Raw genomic sequence first — 12190 nt, forward strand, 5'->3', positions numbered from 1 at the left:
TAGTATGAAAAATATAAAAGATTGATTCTGAAAATGTTGTCTGTCAGTGTTTTCCACTTTTTCTTTTTTTCTGGCAATTGTGTTGTTTGTGTATTATTTCTGTTTCAGAGGCACTGCAGGTTCTGAGTGGACAGGCTCACTGTCTTTATGGTAGTGCAACATATTGTATAGTAGTCTCTACTCTTATGCTGTGGGCACACATCCATACCTTCCTTCATGTTTTCATAGAGCTGATATTGTGTTCTTGATCTGTAGGATTCCTGAAAATATTATGGAGAACAAGGAATTTCAAGAGATTACCTTAACTTTGCAAAGTACTAGCTCACCTTTTCTTTCATAGAGCTACAGATATAAAATTGCTTCTGTACTGAATGCTAAGAAATGATTTGTTTTGTTTTAAAGCAAGATATTTAAATATGCAGATGCTCCACACCAGGAGGAGAGTGTGGGCTGTGTGGCCCTCTTGTGTAACATAAGAGCATGGATGCACCACTCTATGCTAAAAAAACATAGTAGATTCCATATAGAAGTAGCACATATTGAAAATAAGCCACGACTTGCTCTAAATCTTGAGGTGCTAGAAAATTACTTTGGTTCTACACAGTCAAAGAAGGTTTTCTCCATAGACCAAAGACCACATTCTTTGCATCTGAATGTATGGATATGAAATTCTATCCACCCAGAAACACTACATTTTGGGAAAAAAAAAAATTGCTATCTACTGGACAATATAGTGAAGGAAGAATAATCGAGGCATCATGGCTGACTCATTGCTCAGACTTTGTTAAGGATTAATCTTATATAACTTCATGATTCAAATCTATCTTAAAAAAAAAATCCAGCTTGGTTTAAAATGTTTAGAGGAATGCAGTGGTAATAAGCCAGTCTGAACTCTCCTATAATCCTCTTGTTCTGTTCTGTAGGTTTCCATTCAGGAAATCTAAAGGAATACCTTAGAAATTTTGAGGATTTTATAAGAATACCTTGTGTCTCTGTGCATCTTTAAAGAAAGGGCAAGGAAACGCAATGTGAGTTCGCTGATATCCCAAAGTACAATGCAGTAGCTGTGTGCAATAATTATTTCTCAATTTGTGTGAGAAGATTTTGCAGTAAGCAGTAAGTTTGATAGGTTACACCCCCCTGTCATGTGAGGGCTGAAGCAATCCAAGAATGAAAGTGAGTATGGAAATTCAAAAAGATTTGGATTACAGAGAGTCCTGTGGACTTAGACTGAGGTTCTAACCTTTTTCTAACTTTGCAAGTCTTCGTTTAGAAGACACTACAGAGTGTTTTATTAACCTAAAGAAACCATCAGATACACTGCCCTTATTAACACAGAAGATTTTATATATCTAGTAAGAGCAAAATGAAGCATACACCTATTCTAAGAAACCATACATGTGATACTTCCCCTGGAAGAATCTATATGGCATCCAAGGTCCTGCTGTGGAGGTAACTCCATTGTGACTGAGTCAATATCTAGGTACTTATCTTCCATTTAAAGCTGCTTTGTGTTCACAGGTCGCTGAGAATCCAGTTGGTTATGATTGTCTAGATGGCACTTAATGCATCATGGAAGCACCATGCTTATCGTAAAACAAAGTAGTCAAGTAAATTTGAAGTGTATTTGTGGGAGAAAATACTCATAGTGGAAGTGCCTTATGATTAGAAAACATGTGCAGGAAGTTCAAACTCAGATGTGGGCAATTTTAATCTGTTTTTCTGTTTTACAAAAAGAATACCTTGATCATTAATCTGCTGCCTCTTTCATATCTTCTGTTGAATCTGGAGTACCATGAAAGTAAAAGCACAACATACCTGGTCATTACCTCTGACCTTGTTTATCATGTCTTCTCTTTCAGTTAAGTATTTGCTGCACTGCAATCACAGTCTGGAAAAAAAAAACCAACAAAACTCAAACCCAACAAAAGCCTTATGTGGTTTCAGATCTCTGGGTAGCCTGTTCCCCTGATCTCTTAGCTTTGTCCTGAGATTACTAACTGCTCTTTTCTGATAGTTTAAGTCTTCACTTTGTAATCTTTAAAGTGCTTAATCCCTAACAACCTTACAAAAAGTTGAGCAGACCTAGCTCCTTTGTTTTCACAAGGTTTTCCTTCAGGATGATCAATGAGAAAGTCATATTAAATGCTGACTCTTCCTTTCCACTTTTGTATGTTTCCTCTGGCAATCTGAGAGCACTGGACCACCCTCCCCTCATTTTGCAGGTGATCTTGAAGTCAAATCCAGGCTCTCTACCAAAGTTACTATTTGTTTCAATAAAACTTCTGTTTCACAAAGTAAACTCAGTGTGTAGAATGAAAACTTTCAGGAATTTAGACTTTAGTTTTGCTTTCCCAGGTATGAAGAAAGTTTGATGAGTTAGAAAACAGCTGAGCAGCCTTCTCATGTGTAGAAAGTTATTAAACAGGCAGGTCACAAATCCTTTTGTTCTTTTTTTACAAACACTTATTAGATGAGTTTCCAAAACTAATGGCGCAATTGTGCAATGGTTGACATATTTCTCGTACCTCATGAACTAGAAGTCAGCCAGCTGACTTCTGAAGCTTTCAAACCCATCCATTTATCATTCTCAGTATTGATCTTTGTGCATTGTAGGGAGGTTTCCATCATGGAAATATAGCATAAAACATTATTTCAATTATTTGCCCTAAGCTACACCAACCTTATGGCTTGTTGTTAGATTTCAAGGGTTGATATATTGGTCAATCAATTAAGATGGATTACCAGCATTTCCCTTTCCAGTTCATTTCAGTTTTACCAGTGTTTGAAAATACAAACCAGAGTGAGCACTAATATGATATGCTCAGTTCTTTTGCAGGCTGCAAACACAAAACAATATTGCTATCTTCATCCAATTCCTCAGGAAAGGAATGGAAACTAAATGTCTCCCATGTATTTTGTGTTCCTTTGCTGGTGACTGAAGGACATTTTACACCTTGCACTTTTGCACTGACTCTGGCTACCAGCTATCCTATAATCTTAAAATTGTGAGTTGCTGTTGTCATATTGTCAGAATTAGTGAGTCTTCAGTGATAACAAACAATTGTTTGCAGCCATGCCTGTAGATATTGAAGTCTTCATGAGGATCTGGATAGAAACTGGAACTAAGCTAAAGGGGAAACTTCACAATAAAATGTTTAGTGCCAGTAAAAGGACAAGCAGGTAGTGCCTCCCTCTGGCCATTTATTCTTGCCTTTGGAATGGCCCACTGGGCTGGTTTGGCAGAAACGCTCGTATTAGCTGCTATGCAGTGGGCTGAGCTGGGGAAGGAAGAAGGTGGCAGAAGGCCAAAAAAAATGTCTGGGAAGCTGGTGGTGTCAGTTACCCAGAGTTGTTCAAGAAGTTTCACTGCTGAAGTTTTAGACACAGCCTCAGAGTTCAGAGTTCAGGTTTCTGGCAGATCAGGTTTCAGGTTTTCATTCAAGGCACAATCAGACATATCTGGGTCAGAGCCTGGAAACAGCCCCTGTCTGGGTTCAGTTTGACTTGGCTGTTAAACCACAGGAGCTCTTTCAAAGAACCAAATAATTGGAAAGGAATCAGTCTGAGGTTCAAATGTTGACTTATCTTTAAGTGATGTTATTTTTAGTATGGGCTCAGTTTTTGTGTTGAATTTTGCATGTACCCCACTGCCTATAGGGTTATACAAAAGATAGAGTTAAAAGAGAAAATGTTCTCCTGCTATTTACAGGATGAAAAACCATTCCAAAACCAAATCAGTTGCACTTGCAATGCAAGTAGAAAAACCAATCTGTACTGCAGTATCCACAAGATAGTTTACTGTCACTCTCTATAAACTTGGCTATTTACTTAAAGAATGTAATTTGAACTATTCATTTAGTAAATACCACAGATTTCCATTGAATAATAGTGAGTTGATGAGCCCAATTTAGTTAGACATTATAATTAATTGTTCCAAAAATGCCTGAGCAGAGGGGTATCATCAAATAATCAATTATCCAGTGGCTTTTAATTGAGATAGTTACATCTATTTTTTTATTGTCAGACTTTCAGAAGTTTAAGAACCTGTTTTAATGATCAGAAAATTATATCCATGTTTGTGGAGGTATAGATACTTTAAAAAAAAGACAAAATTCATGGTTGGCTCAAATATATGTCATGTACTAGCAGATATAATCAAAATATTCCATTTACTCTACATTTAAAAGTTAATGATGTGTGTATATAATAACTTAAAATCTAATGTCTTCAAGTACTAGCTGTGGATTTTCCAGAGCAGCTGGATACAGAGAGCAGCTGGACTTTCTTTTGCTGTTTGAATAGATGGAGTTTAAATGGAAGGGTGATACCTAGTGCCAAACATAATTTTCAAGCATTTGTGTTCTCCTGGGATGTTCTGATTGAATTAAGAGGTTTCAGCTCATTCAGTCAGTGCAATGCAATGGCAGCAAAAGATTCTTTTCTCCACACTTTACTAGACACACACAGTATGTAGGACTTTTTATCATTTTTTAAGTTTGCAGGTGTAAATTCCTGAAGTATTATAAGGACTGTCTGAGCTTTTAGATTCATATTAGATATTGCCATACATTATAAAGATATCCAAACATGGGACTGTCCCCACATACTACATTATTATTATTTCCAACCCCAAACTACAATTTTTTTTAAAGAAAAAAATGCTGTATGACAAACACCAAGAGAAATATCTTAGTCATAATGACTGGAAATGTCTGGAGGAAAACATCCTGTACTTTTAAATTCTTCTATTCTCACCTCTCATCCTTGCTACAGGACTTAACTATATTCTTGCTAGATTGTTTTGTCCCCAGAGCAAATATGACTTTATTATTCCAATTTTTACAAGTTTGAGTTCCTGTCATTGTTTGAGCTGAAATCTTTACCATCTCTTCTTTCTTCTGTTTACTCAGTGTGAATATTTGGTACATGCAGTAATTCAGTTTAGCCTTATCAGACATGTGGTCCCACGGTAACAGTGGGGAATATCTTCATTATTAATAATATTATGAGTACAGAAGTCTACTTATGGAAGCTGTCTGCATATTTATCTGTCCTCTGCTAATTAGAGTTTAACTGACAAAGACATGGAGCGAAAAGGAAGGAAAACATTTTGGTTTTGACTGCTTATTACTATCAGCTCTTGTAATGTATCTATACTGCACATTGTATCACAGGAGAGTTGCATATAAGCTCACCTTATATGTGTTAAATTAATGTATTTGGATAACAAAAGGAATTTAGCTATTGAAATATGGAACTTTGTGTCAGATTCCCAAAACCAATGAACTGGAAATGCTAAGAAAAATGAAAAATTAATCTTTCCAAAATTGGATAGATTCTGTGGTATATACTGGCTGATTTGCTGTCACACAATGATGTTTGCCCAGGGGAAGCTGAGTTTGCAATACTCCTGGTGACCAGGATATCAATAAAGAGCTGAAACTTCAGCTCAGACAGAGTCATATACATAGCAGCAAATTTTTAGTGGTGAACTACATGTGTTCCTGCCATGTGTTTTGCATGTAGCAATGTCTATGAATGAAACGAAAACTATTTTGTCAGTATTTTTGTAGGAGAAAGTGGGTTTGCACTATTTACTCACCTCTACTATGAAAAAATAGTCACGAAGTCATAACAAGGGATTCACATCCTGAATTGATATGCAGTTTGGAAGGTACACCTTACAGACAAACTCTGATCCACAGCATGTGCTGCTGGTATGTATAAAATAGCCTATACCAAATAATAAATCAATCCAGTAAAACAAAAAGTCAGAGTGAAAGAAAACCTCAAGAAAAAATATAACATGGCTTGTTGATAGGATCAGTTTGTAGAGATGTTCCCACTATCAGGCTCAGAGGCTGCACAGGAAAGCTGTTTCTTTTTCCATTACCCAGAAGACTTCAACAGGTAATGAAAACAGTTGTTTCTCTGGTAAAATGTCAGAATGTTAGGGCCCCTTGGTGAAACAATTCCTGGAGATAATGTTTATAATCTCTCCCTTTTTTTTTTAAACCAAATCTTTTCAATACCTCTCAGAGTAGAATGAATTTATGCTCACTATGAATGCTATTCTCTGCCCTTACATCAGTGGGAGCAGAGGCAGAGCTTGTTTTAGAACCAGTGGAAATATTGGCACGGACCTTGGAATTTGTGCATAGCTTTGAATCCTGCAGGCAAATAATAGCATGCAGCAGAAACATCTACTGAGCTGGATATCTAGTGATTTCTTTTCTAAATATATCCAGTGATTTCTTTTCTTTTCACTTACAAAATTAGCAGTCAGGATATAGAAACTAAGGCAAACAAAGAGCATGCTGGCGTTTTAACTTTTCTCTGGTGCATTTGTCAGAACATTCATTCGTTAAGTTAAAATAAGTCCATCCTATGCGATTCATTTTGTGTTACAGAAGGAAGTGGGCTTTTCATGATGTTAATTTGTCCCTGCTTTCTGCTTCAGTACTATGGAGATGATTCATCTGTCTCTCACTGGTTAGAGGAGAAGGATGAAAACGTTGTAGTCCAGTTCTGACAGTTCTTTTATCCACTTTGCACACATCCCTTCCAATAAGAACACCATAAGGGATTTTACTATCAAAATCAAGACAAAAATGGGAAGAGCAAAGAGAGTAATAATAATTAATTCAACTTCCAGAATAAAAGCAATTGTGGTGATGATTATTTCCTTCTGGTTCAGCTGCAGTCACTGAATGTAACATTAGCAAAAGAAAGATTTGTAGATCTGTGAACACTTTTGGAAATATAACTAATACTAGTAACTACCTAGTATTAATCAGCATTACCAAGTGGCTAATGGTTGTAAAGGGCTTGAAAGATAATTTTAAGACACTCCTGCAATGGACTAAATAGCACAGGGCTACATAGACCCTCTTTCCCCAAAGATGTTAGCTGGAGGAGCCCACAAGTAAATACAGACACAGCATTTGTGACCCTCAGGCCAAACCACAGCTGCATGTTGAGCAGAGGTCTCTGTTAATCCTATGTGCATGTCCAGGCCTTTTTTTGATGCAACACAGTGCATTACTATGCCTCAAATGTCTTTTGCCTGAATATTGAGCAAACAAATTCCTTATTAGGGAAGGAGATGTCACACAGTCAGATCCATGTAATTTGTTGTAAAAATGGCTGCCAGAGTCTTTGGAATAAATGTGAAAAGAAACAGCTGATACTTAAAAACTGAATTGCAAATCTTGCAGCCCTGCAAAGTTGCAAATATACAAATCTTATTACATACCTTCTGAGTGACTACATTAAGGTGATTCATGAAGATACAGAAAATTTGTGCCTGTCAGCTGGGGCCAAGAAGGACAAATTACCCAGGAACAGCCTATTGTGCTTGTTCTTAGTACTTTTAAAATGACAGTTGACATTTATTTCAAAGATGTTACAATGCACATGGGAGGATAACATTCTCTGCTACTACTGAGCTGTGAGCACCTGCATTCAATAATCATTTGCATGTCTCTCTCCTCTTTAATCCAAGGATTTAGATTCCCTTTACAAATATTTTTTAATTAAGCAGCTCAAGAAACTATACTGCGGGAACCTATTGTTTATGTTTTATGGTTTGCAAAGTAAGAGTACTGAGAGGTTAAAGGATTCATCTGCAGTTTTATCACAGGTCAAAGGAAAGTGAAGTGTCAAGAGCCAGGTGCCTTGCCCTTTATAGGTTTCAGTCAGTTAATTTTTTGCATGTATATTTCTCTGTGAATGATATACTCATCAAAATGGAGAAGCCATTTTTCAGGTCAAATCTTACATACTCATAGATATTTTTATAGAGAGATGGACCTATTTTGATCCTCTCGTCTGACCTTTTGTGGAATGCAGAGGATTTCCATGAGTAATTCTTGCTTTACCAGGGTCTGTCATGGACCAGAATATTTCAGGAGGAAAACAAAAACAACAATAAAAAAGCAAATCAACCCCCTCAAAAAACAATCCTTCTTTGAATGTCCTATCAATGGAGAAGCCACTATAACCCTGCCAGAGTTGTGGCAATGTTTAAACCCCTTACTGTTAAAGCGTTTGCCTTATTTCAGTTAACTTCAATTTTTAAACATAATCTGTTTCTTTACCAGTAATACTTATTTAATGGGTTTTAAGTTCTTGAATGTCATAAGTGGTACAGACCTAACCAGTAAACCTTTTTTTCCAAAAGATTTATAAGTATTTATTCTTATGTCTGTAGATATTTTTATTATCTTTACAAATGTCTGATCTCCTTAAATCATATTAAATTCTGACACAGATCTGTTGGTTAAGATGTCTGCAGTTTAGTTATGCCGGATGGAAGACATTTCCTATTAATTTTATTTTTCTCTTGTTCATGAATGTTGAGACAAAGATTACAGAAGGCGTTGATACCCCTTCTCATAGTTAGTAATTGATTTGCGTATTTTATCATATCCTTTTAGAGTTCTTTCACCTCAGGTAAACAATCTCAGTGTCAGGATTCAGTGTCTCTTCAGTGAAGACACTCGACCAGTCTATTATTATTATTTTTCTTGAAATGACTTCTTGTTTGTGTCTCGTTACCTTTTTTCCCGTGCGAAGCTCGACTAGGACTCACTGAACAATGGAAAAAAAAAAGCATCAATTGCAAATTATTCTATCCTGCAATGTTTTGTGTTTCCTTCTGAGAATTTTAGAATGCAAATATTTGAGGAACAAAGATGCTGAGAGAAGTGGTTCAGGACAAGCAAGTTTTCAGTTGTGAGTCTTGAGATTTCGAATTGGTGTGATAAGCTATGTAAGCAATGTGGTTTGATTTCTGCTTCCTTTACTGGATAGTATATGCAGTTCTGCATCTGGACTAGAAATAATACCAGTGAATAAATTGTGGTATAGTTAAAGGTTGCTCATTACTTGCAACTGCCAGCTATACAAAGTGAAGTACATGTTATAGTGAAATTTTGTGTTCAGTGGTACTACTTAAACTGATTCAAATGCAGATTTAAAGCCCAAGTGCTGATAGAGTTCCACATGAGAAATACATTTGGTCTGTTTGCTTGTTGGTGTAAAGGAGTCAAAAGTCATGGAAGAAATACTAAATTACAGATAATTTTCTGACTGCTAGTCCATCCCTGCTTGTTTCAGTTGTGTCTGACCATTGCCTCTGAGTATATTAAAATACAGAAAATGAGGGCACACATATGGAAGAAAGAACTGCTGTATATTATATGTTCCTAGTCAATCCTCTGATGTCCATAATAAGAGTCTGGTTCATTATTATTATTCTGTATTTTAATAATCATGACCACCTGGATATCCATTATAGGGGACATCCTATCCTTTTCTGTGCCAGCATCAGAAAAGAAGATCAACACTTAACTCTCTCATTTGAGAAATTTAAAACAGTTTAAGAGGATTAATTTGTTTTTACAACACGACTGTTTCACAGGATGAGATGATTCCTTGCATTTTTTTGAGGAAAGAAAAAGTGTTTTGTTAGATTCATTGTTGTTGACAGATGCAATGACACAGTACATGGAGCCTCACTCACACTTTTCTCTGTCCAAACTCCAAGTTCCAATATTTTCCCTTATGCTGCTTATAAAATAAAACAGCCCAGGACAAATTTCTACATTAACTGTTGTTTTGCTAGGTCATCAGACTAATGATCTTAACAAAGCTGTGATCTGAAAATAAATGTGATTTAAAACAACAACAGTGGCATGGACACATCTGCCCAGGCATTCCTACATGAAGCTAATGCTTCTTCTCTGAGTAGAAGAGATTATATATGAAAGTGTACAAAGTCTTTTCTCCTTTCAATCTTGACCTATGACCTTTAATGCATTTTTAATATGCAGTGGTTTCTCTGGCTCCACAGGTGTTTTGCCAGGAAACTGGCTATGTTCTGTGTGACTGATATATGTATGAATATTGAAATATATCTGATTTTTCATTTTTAGCACCTGTTTGAGTTTGAAGTCAGTTTTTCAGCCAGTGAATAGAGAAGGAAAAAGAGGTCAAACTTAGCAACATGCTGCAACGGTTAGAAGTCAGGTAACCCCCCTCAGTGTATAACTCCCTCTCTAAGGAAGATAACTATGTGTGCTAAGTGTTTCAAGGAGAAATTGTGACTGTGGTAGGTGTGGGTGTCTGTCCTGGGGGATGTCCCCATCACAGGCAGCCTCTCTTACTGTAGTGTCTGCAGAATTAAATGCAGCCGAGGTACTTGATGCTAGTGCTTGAGTCAAAGACAGCTCTGTTCACCACAGGACTGGGTGCATACTTCTGGGGGACCTGATGGCTTTCACAAGATGCCTCATGGAGACTCCAGGAGAGTATTGTGGGTCAGAATGACCCTGTGCAGCCCAATAACAGCTTTTCTGGTGCTGGCTCATTCAGTCTATCATCATAACTTCCCTGTGAGTCTGGTGTGGAACATCATCCCTGCTGCAGCTCCAGGAACAGTGGGCAACAGAGCCCAGGTCAGCAGTGCACACCCAGAGCTTTGGCTGCTGGCAGCACCTCATGCCTGACCTTGCTCTGTCTGGAGACACAGCAAATGGTAGCTGTGGCACAGCTCTGCTGCTCCAGGGCAAGGTTCCTGCCAACCCTGAATCCACCCCAATGGCTGCACAACAAAGCAGAGCCCTGATGCAGATGACAAGGGCTCCTGCTGATGAGTATGAGAGTCGCTGTGAGCCAGGTGGTGGATGGAGCCATTCAGAGACAGCAAGTCTAGTGCTTAGTCTGTGATGGATGGAGCTCTTTGGCTGCGAAGGGTCCTCCAAGATCCCTTTGGCAGCGAAAATGTGACCTTCATTTCTGGCAGAGTGGTGAGCATTTGGGGAATTTTTTAACAGATCTAGTGAGGATTGTGTGGATCGTTTGTCTGGTTCCAGACCTCCAGACCGTACTTGAATAGTAGCTGGAGGATTGTCTCTGTTGTGCTGTGGCCTCTCACGCTGTTCTTGTGAAGCCAACACATTGTGGGGCTTGACCTCCACACACAGCAGGTCCCCTAAGGGATGAATATAGGTTCGTTTTGGAAACAGAACAGGTGACTGTATTGTGAAGTAAACTTTTTAAGAGAGGTGTGAGCTTTTCCACAGCTCAATAAGCATATGGAGAGGCTTATTAAAATAATAACAGAACATTTGTTAATAATTAATCACTGACGTTGATGGAGGGACTTTCAGCCAAAGATGCTGAAGTTCTTTCCAAATTTCACTGACCAAAATTGCAAACAGTAAGGTTTGCCTAATCCATCATCATGTATTGCCACCCCTGACAGCTATTTAATTGCTCACAGCACAGCAACTGCTCAGTAGCTATCAGATTGGTGCAGAAAGCAAGAAATTTGCTATACATTCAAGAAAAAGTGGAAAGGAAGTAGTAGGTCAAGGAGCGTGGGTATCACTCCAGGATGGGCTTGGTCATGCAATAACATCCCCACTTTTTAGTAGGGATCATTAATGAATCTCAGTTTACAAGCTGTGACTTTACATGGCACTTCTGTCAGATAATCCCTGCTAGCACAGTGGTGCAGAATGATGTGATATGTTCAGAATTACCATTGCCATTGTTTCTTGTTGAAGGTGCATTCACATCAATCCTAAAACTCCTTTGGATTCTTTCTGGTTTTTAAATACATTGAAAACTATGATACAGCTCTCTTCCAGATTACCCAGTAAAGCCTTGAGCTACATCCTGAATCTTTAATTTCAGGTCTACTCTCTTATTTGATTGCCAATCTCTGGTAGCCTGAATTGTCTTATTTTGTGATCTCTGTGTAATCTCCGCGATCAGTGATCTCTGCCGGCTATGGAATGAGACCAGATATCTAATTTATGTGCCTCAGTTAAATGCCTAAAAGATGGCAGATATTAATCCAGCCAAAAATATTTGTGAGTTTTCAATTGCATCTGTTTAGTGATGTTACACCTGTCTGTATCTGAATATATCTACAGCCTCTCCATATTAAATAGAGGAAATTTATCTTCATTATGAAATCACTCTTGAGAGTCCATTGCTAATGAAGTTGCCTCATATTTATTTTCAAAGTTGTATATAAGCAACTAGCATTATTAGTACACAATTACTGGAGAGTAATCACAGAATTACTGGAAACATAGTCTACTAAACATACTGCAAATTAATATTCATGCATTTCTTAATCTGCCATTCTGCAAAAGTATGAATCCAATCTAGA

Source organism: Corapipo altera, unplaced genomic scaffold, assembly GCF_003945725.1.
Source record: "Corapipo altera isolate COAL_440 unplaced genomic scaffold, ASM394572v1 23, whole genome shotgun sequence".
NCBI classification, from domain to species: Eukaryota; Metazoa; Chordata; class Aves; order Passeriformes; family Pipridae; genus Corapipo; species Corapipo altera.